Source organism: Etheostoma spectabile, chromosome 24 (assembly GCF_008692095.1).
Source record: "Etheostoma spectabile isolate EspeVRDwgs_2016 chromosome 24, UIUC_Espe_1.0, whole genome shotgun sequence".
NCBI lineage: Eukaryota > Metazoa > Chordata > Actinopteri > Perciformes > Percidae > Etheostoma > Etheostoma spectabile.
In genome coordinates, this window is record NC_045756.1 from 8,527,632 (window position 1) to 8,536,589 (window position 8,958).

The 8,958-nt window shown below is 43.9% G+C and overlaps 1 long non-coding RNA gene across 1 annotated transcript in view; it reads left to right on the plus strand.

Moving 5' to 3' along the window:
- LOC116674090 (uncharacterized) overlaps positions 1-8,958 on the plus strand; it is an 11,410-nt gene that overhangs the window by 1,135 nt on the left and 1,317 nt on the right. The window lies entirely within an intron of this gene.

The following is an 8,958-nucleotide window of genomic DNA, read 5'->3' on the forward strand; positions in this document are numbered from 1 at the left end:
CACCCCCTATCCACATCACGCCCCCGGTCCACCCTGCCATCACCTCTCTGCAGCCGTCCGTCCACCCTCCTCGCCCCCTGATTCCCCCAGCTGAATCAGCTCTCAGCCCCAGACAGACTCCCAAAACACAACAGAAACGCTCTGCTCCTGTATATTTAGTCACATGCATGTCTGAAGACGTACACCGCCGCACATGCTTGCCCAATCATACCCTTGCATACACAAACGCACAACTCTTCCTTTTCAATTTACAGTTTCTTGAGCGTTAAAAACCTGCCGGTCCCTGCAGCTCTTTTCCAAAGGTGTTCCATCACTCTGCGGCAAAGACCTGAAGGGCGGTAAGAAGAAAAAAACCCCGAATGCACTCAAAAGTGGGAAGAAGAAGAAGAGGAAAAAAAACAGCAGCTTGATATCAACAGGGGAGCGGATGAGGGAGGGGAGGCGTTTTATAACACGTTTTTCTCTCACCGTTGTCTACCTTGGTCCGAGGAAAGACCGGCGGGCTCCCTGGTGGCGGCCGCCGCGATCAATACTACACAAGAGTTGAATTAGACCTCAAGTGGAGCGCATGTCTACCTTGGCGGAGGCAGGGGCCGACCTGAAATCCCTTGAACATTTACTTTCTTTCCACCGAGTTAACCAATAACTGGATGAAATGAGAGGGAAAAGAGCAGCTGTCTTTCCTGTTTCTTATCTCCTTTTTTCCTCATCCTCTGCGTCTCTGTCTCCGTCTCTCCCCTCTTCGTCTTCGCTTCTCGCCGTCGCTCCTGGCGCTCAAACTCTCAGTATCTGTTTTGCTTTAAAAGAGTCACTTGAGCAGAAATGAAATGCACAATTAGCAGATATCCAGAAGAAATGGGACACGCACATGTGTGCGAGGAATGCATGCATGTGTAAGCATTGTAACCCCCCACACACACACACACACACACACACACTTACACACTTACATATCCTTAATTTAATCATGTACTCTCATTGACATTGAGTCATGCTTCAGCGGCTCGCAGCGACAAATGTTTTTTTCGGAGCAAGGAAATGTGAGACATCATCGCTTTAATAAAGACATTTTTCACCCACAACTGTCTTTTCATGTCCAGCACTGTTTGCCTGTCAATCAAACAGTTTGGGCAAGGCTGGTGGACATTGGAGGGTGTGTGTCTCTTCCAGTGTCCAAAAGAAAGGAGCGCATCAGTATAAACAGATTATTAACTCGGGTTTATGTTCGAAATAGAATGTAAATGTTATGGCGTTTTCTGCCACTAGAGAACATTATTCAGCACAGTTTACCGTGCATATGGTTCTCTATGATTTTCTCAAAATGAAAAGGGGACAAATCTCTGAACGTCTGATCACGCACCACGGTCCCTCAAACAAATGATTTTAACAAAGGACAAATGCAAACCGCATTTATACATTTTTTAAATTTTTTAAAATGTGTTAGTGTATATTTGTAATACTGATTGTCAGAATCACAGCTTTAAGAAAAAAAAACAGTGGATAACGGTCCTCATGTTATCTGAAATATACCACCCGATGAATAATTGAAAAGTCTGATAATAAGTGATGGTAATTGTTTTTACTTTGTTCTGTTGGCAGCACGTGAGTGGCACCTGAGCTCACCACAGAGAATTTTCTTCATCATCATCATTACATCATCATGTCTCCATCCGCCCCTTGTGCACCTGCCCCTGCCCCTACTCCTGGTGAATCAGGTTGGTGCCTTTTTCCCTGCTAGATGCCTTCTACTGAATTTAGGTCAGGAACACACACACACACACACACACACACACACACACACACACACACACACACACACCAGTCCCTCTCCTGGATCAATAGGAGGCACTCAGTGCAGCTGATGCCCTCTCACACCTGATACTTCGCCCAAACACCCTACAACCCCCATCACAACACACAGACTCCCAACCTGGCGAGGGACCAATTACACCAACCGGAGGGAATTACCCAGAGTCCCCCTCTTGTCTGGAGTGATATCTCTGAGGATTACAGGTACTTAGCTCCCATTATGTCTGCTCTATTACCTGCCCACCGCCTCTTAACACACACCAGCCTCCTTTGTGTTCGCCTGTTTGCACAACAATCCCTCCCATACCTTTTCACTTCTCGATGGCCACTTTGTGGGATTGAGAAAGGTGTGTGTGTGTGTGTGTGTGTGCGTGTGTGTGAGTGAAGGTGGGGGGTGGTCAAACAGGTAAATACTTTTTTTCAGTCGCTTCTCTCTTAAGGTACATGCTGTTTTACTGAGCGCTATTACACGCTTACAGCTTTTATTAGCACTCACTCACAAACTTTCTTTTTTTACTTAACGCACATACAAACACACAGACACACACACACACACACACACACACACACACACACACACACACACACAACACACACACACACATACCTGCCCACTCTTGTACCACAATCTTTCAGTATAGTCAAAAGACACACTTCAATTAAAGATGCAATTTTTGTAAGCACATATGCACACACACTCAGTCTACACAGACACACACACACACTCAGGCAAACTGCTTTGCTCACACTCATTTGTGCAAACACTCACGGCATCAACACACCTGTATGCACACTGACTGCTCAAACCCCCACTTCCTCCCGAAACACACGCTCACTTGTGCAAATGATATCCTTGTTGCCAGAAACACGCTCACTTTTTTTTTAAATAGCTCACACACATTCTCCGAGTACACACTCGTGAGCATTCAGTCGCACACACACACACACACACACACACGCACGCTCACACTCCCAGACGAGAGGTAAGCTGATCTCTCTGACAGGCAGACGACTGGCAGCTTGGAGAGCCGAGGGCACTGAGAAGGTAATTACCCGTGACAGACGTACCTGTGTAGGTTTGTCCTCCGCCGCCGCCTCCTCCTCTTCGCCTCACTCCAACCTGCACTTATCACAGTTACCATCGCACCGCAGCCACTGAAGAGATTTAATTGGAAGATTAAGGTGTTTTAGGCATCGATTTCATGTCGACTCTGTTTATTTACCCCACCCCCCACCCCCTTCCAGGTTACAGGTGCGTGTTCCCACCACTGGGGGCACTGCGTTGTGTTATGTGTTGTGGAATGCTGTGCTGTACGCTGCACTTCAGAGTGAATGCAAAACTTTTTTCAGGGTGAATGCATGGTAATAAATGTAGTATATTTTTATTGCAATGCTCTTGCAAATGGAAAGGAGCATTGTTAGGGTATTTTCTTGATGTGTGTATGTCTATGTAACTAGCTGCTGTGAAAGAGTAATTTCCATATTTGGGATTGATCTATCTATCTATCTATCTATCTATCTATCTATACTCTGCACTTTTCATATGTAGTTGCCATGGTTTTGCTTCCAAATTGATTCAGTCTTGTTTAGTTGCTGCTATACCTTTGCTGTTTGGTCCAATTCTTCGAGTTTGGATATCAGTCAGCTGAAAGTCCAGTTGTAATTGGTTTTCCTGGAGTTAGTTTGGAACGGTCTGGAAAGATGGTGGGACTTTGGAAACCGTTGTTGGGAAAGTATTTGCATTTTAATTTCAGAGGCGTTTTAAAGAGATTAGGTGCAGTGACATCAGGCATTTGCTCACAAAATGACTGTGTGTGTGTGTGTATATTGATGTATGTATGTTAACAATTAGTTAAGAAATTAACATATACAGCTATGTCAAATTTCAGATGTGCGTATGTTAATTTCATCATTGTATGTTAATTTATTAATTTCTTCATTGGCATAAATTACAACCAACCAGTATTAGGGCTGGGTATCAACTCAATTGGCTCTTAAGCATCAAGTACTGAAAAATGCCCCCTAAATATAAGATTTGTGTCTTAACGTTGTAATTTCTTTGGGTTTTATTAAATTGCTATCAGAAAAAGGATTGTTTGGGAACCGGTATCAAAGGTCACGGTAGTAGTATCCCTACTGGTATTAACATTTTTTGAATGCAAAAATCAGTGTTGTCACATTAAGATCTACAAGTAGTTTTTGTTTGTTTTCCCATTGCTTGGAAGACTTCCATTGGACCCTACATGGACTTCCCGTGCAGGGATTTCTTTGTGCACTGATAACGTCTGTACAGTTTAAACCGCAAGTAAACAGAACTTTCCTGGAAGTCCCGCTGCTATTTGCACAACACTGTGTGGAAAGCATGAAAACATGCACCTACTGTTCCAACACACATTTACGTACTGTTAATATTTGTGGGTCTGTTTAAGCCAGGTGTTGAGGGGTCCCTAAGGTCGCCTTTCATCAGGAATCAACAACCTGTTATACACACCAACTACCTTCCCTTTCTTTCCCCTTCAACCGCAACCATCTGGCACCAGGCCACAAAAATAGACTCAAAAGCGTTGGTAACAATTAGTAGTCACTGTACCCGGGGACCACACAACAACCCACCTGATTTTCATACCCTGCATTTTGTTGCCCCCACCCCCTCCTCGCCCTCATCAGGACGCTATCAATAGCCAGACACCTGTTTCCTGCCGATGCAAGCTTGGCCCTCTATGGCTGCACCTGTATGTGCTTACACAAGAGCCTCGAGAGGCGTATTTATGTGGATGGGACTGCAGGGCTGATATCAGGCTCGGCTAATGCAATCACAGGAAGGACAGGGAACACTTGACGAGTGTGAAGCAAGCCAACGGTGGGCTGAATTCACTCAACTCAAATCAGGATGTTAGTTTTTCAAAAGAAGCTCAAACGGGAAATCTTTTGACCCCGAAAATGACTATTCAGATGATTCAAATGAATGGTTGTGCACCAGTGGTGGAATGTAACTAAGTACATTTACTTCAGTACTGTACCTTAGTCCAAATGTTGAGGTACTTGTACTTTACTTGAGGCTTTTCTTTTCATGCCACTTTCTCCTTCCACTCTGCTACATTTGAGAGAGAAATATTCTACTTTATACTCCACTACATTCATCTGACAGCTTTAGTTACTTTACACATTAGGATTTCTGCACATAAAATACATGGAGTTTATATAATCTGTTTATTATAAAGTAACCTAGCAACAATATTACAGCCTGCAAGTCCAGCTGAGACGATGAGACCATTAAACACTCAACAGTTTGGATCCTTTACTCTTTCTACAATGGGAGGAGACTTCTTTACTTTCAATACTTTAACTACATTTTTTTGATGATACTTACAGACTTTTACTTAAGGAACATTTTCATTGCAGGACTTGCAGGAGTATTTCTTACAGTGTGGTATTAGTACTTTTACTCAAGTAAAGGATCTGAATACTTCTTCCACCGCTGGTGCACGCACTGTAGGCTCATCGTAGAGGGAAAGCTTTGAAGGTACAACGAGCATTGCTATGAGTATTTGTCCAGATGTTGAGATTAAACCACCAACCTATACCGCTACTCATCCAAAGGCTTTTTTTTTTTTAACTCCTTCACTGCCAGCTAGACTATCTGTCCAATCTGAGGACTATGGTTACCTGGTCCTCAGATCTCTGCAGGGTAAATCCAGACAGCTAGCTAGACTATCTGTCCAATCGGAGGACTATGGTTACCTGTCCTCAGATTCTGCAGGGTAAATCCAGACGCTACTAGACTATCTGCCATCTGGGACTATGGTACCTGGTCCTCAGATCTCTGCAGGGTAAATCCAGACAGCTAGCTAGACTATCTGTCCAATCTGAGGACTATGGTTACCTGGTCCTCAGATCTCTGCAGGGTAAATCCAGACAGCTAGCTAGACTATCTGTCCATCTGACTATGGTTACCTGGTCCTCAGATCTCTGCAGGGTAAATCCAGACAGCTAGCTAGACTATCTGTCCAATCTGAGGACTATGGTTACCTGGTCCTCAGTCTCTGCAGGGTAAATCCGACAGCTAGCTAACTATCTGTCCAATCTGAGGACTAGGTTACTGGTCCTCAGATCTCTGCAGGGTAAATCCAGACAGCTAGCTAGACTATCTGTCCAATCAGAGTTTTCTGTTGACGATACAACTACTTCTGAACGTACACATGTTTCACCAAAACAACTTCCTTCCTGAGACTATTTAGCAGAGGCATCGTGGCTTTGTCTGAAACTTAACGCCACCCAAGACTTGATTTTTATAAAGAAATGCCAATAACCCAGGGGCACGTTTCTCTCCCATCCAGGACTGCTGTGCAGACTAGCCAGACCTTCCTCCGCATCGCTGTGGAGGAAGAACTGGACATGCTAGAGTAGCTTTGAACAAAACTGAGAGTGACTCGTTTTGTGATGACTGTCTGCCTCAACTAGAAAATGCAGTCAGTGGAAACCAGCCAGTCAGCCAGTCAGTCAGTCTCCCACACAGCCAGCCATCCATTAGCTCTAAACCAAACAGAAAGCCAGACATGGAGGAACAAACTGCAGAGTCAAGCATGGAAGGGCAGGTGATTAATGCCAACACAGTGTTTCCCTGTTCGTGGCCAAAGTGGTATTGATTTGATTGTGGAGGGGCGAGAAAAGGTTAGCGTTTGCAGGCCGCAGTTTGAGGTCGCCGGCGTGTGATGGGAGGAGTAATGACCCCTCCCTCAGTGGGAGCCACCGAAGCGGTCAACCAGGAAATGGAGACAATCCCCAGCCAGGCAACCAAGCGACATTCTGTCCTTTACACCGCCAATATGTGTGAAGTGGACATTCACCGGCTATTGAGTGCCACATACTCCTACACCTCGCAGCCATCATACGTTTTAGATGGCCAGAATGGAAAGATGGAGTAGTATGCAGTGTGAGGTGGAGAATATACGCTGTGGGTGTCAGCCCAAAGACCCAGCCGCATAGGCGTAGATTTTGGGGGTGGATGCAGGAAATATGTCCCTCTGCAAGATGTAGAAGAGGTAGATTTGAAAGACAACCAACTCCCTAAAAGAGGTCAAAATAAGCGTTCAGGGTGCTCAAAACAAGTACGGAAAACAAGATCTGCGTCTACTTTGCTGCATCGGAGGGTTAAAAACACAACAGAAGCGTGAGAAATAAAGATTTTCTTGTCTTTAATGTAGATTTAAACCTCTGACTTTTTACACATTCTCAATCCCTTATAGATTTGATGTTGAGATGTACACGACTCCAAAATCATCCAAAACACGTGTGATGTTTTGAATATGCAGAAAGATTTGAACAACAGACAGACAATAGAGGAGAATAATCATTTCCTTCACACAAATAGACATTTGCACCAAAGATTTATTTAGAAAAGCTACAAATTGTTGCAGAAAAATTCACCACAATGCAAGAAATTAATTGTTTCAAGCTCAAAGATTTTCCTAGGCAGGACCCCGAGACTCCCCAGCTATAATGCGTCCCCCACCCCCCCATTTTAAAATGAATCCTACACCCTTTCCCAACAGTATACGCTTGGATGTCTCACTACACCAGTACAGTAGCTTGACTGCACTGACTGACGCGCCCTGAATCAGTCTAAATAGCCTTACTGTAGCAACATTGAGGTTAGCTTATTAGGATTAGCCTTTTAATACGTACCAGTTTGGTAGTAGGAATCAACCATTACCAATTATTAGTAGTTAATGAAACCAATAACCAATTTTTTGACCCGAAATGCATTTAGAGTGAAAATGAAAATCTTTGAGTCAAACAATTAAAGTTATGATTTTGGAATGTTACAAACGCTAACACAAAACAGAGCTGGAGCAGAGCCGACGTAGACCACTTTTACATTTATAACTTTATCGATTATCAGGAAAATACAACGTGCAGATAATCTGCAAAACAACCAACTGGCGACCCGATAATCAGCAAGGGCCGATAATCGGTTTATCTCTATTAGGTAGGTTAGAAGCATTTTCTCTCTCTCTCGTGTGACTGGAAGCTGTGATCTCGCCACGCAGTCACCGTGGAAATTAAATGACTGCAAAGCATTGGCAAATAAATGAGATTCATCCAAAAGCAGGGTAAGACATGTTCCCTAGTACATCAGGTACATGGCAAGATCACACTCCCGAGTCGAGTTAATTTTCGAACCCCCCGCCAGCCCGCCCGCCCTCCACCCTAACCCTCCCTCCATTCTCTGTCAGTTGCAGGGGGAAAAGGTGCCGTAGCTGTATGACAGTAATTAACAACTGACAAAAATATCCCCCTCCCTTAACATGAGGTGGGAAAGCACAAAAGCCAGAGTTATTTTCTCATTAATTTACCAGCCCTGCTCACTTTTTCTCCAAGACAGCAACGCGAGACCTGAGCATGGCGCTTAATGAGGCCCCACTGTTTGTTTGTGTGGGGTTGGGGTGAGGAGAAGTGCTGCTGCTGTCTGACAAGTGTGATCCTTCAGGTCGCCTGTAGATCACTTCTCATCAGGATTCAGCTTTGCAACTGTCAGTGTCTGTCAGATAACCTCGGTTAGGGTTCCACTTATGTCTCTTTCATCTATGATTTATGACCCAAGTCCCCATTTCATCCTCTTTGCTCTCCCAAGATTCAAACAATAGCTTTTTTTCAATATCATGTTTTTTTTTCAAGAATCTGTAGGCATGCAACTTTTGTCATTTGGCTGTAATTGTTATATTTTGACCCCGGTTATTTCATTTGTCTCTGTGTGATTTTGTCTGATGAAGAGCACTGTAGGCTATTGGGGCAGTGCAATATGTGAGTTGTGCAATACATAAGCTATTGGATTGTTCAATATGTAATTTGTGCAATAAGTACACTATTAGGGTTGTGCAATATCTCACTCTGCTACACTCATTGCGGAGAATGCAGCCGACCGGGTTGCTCAATTAAAAACTGGCATTGGAAGAGGGAGTTCATGTGCTAATGTATATGAGAGCATGTGTTGTGTTGCATGACAGTATGTGTTAAGAGATGGTTGTTTTCTGTATTTTGTGTTGTCTTTGTTAAAGCTACATTCTTAGTATTATCAAAATCGGTGTTGCCCGTTCACAAACGTTTTCTTTTTTTATGAATATTGACCACCACCATCAATTTCAAGTA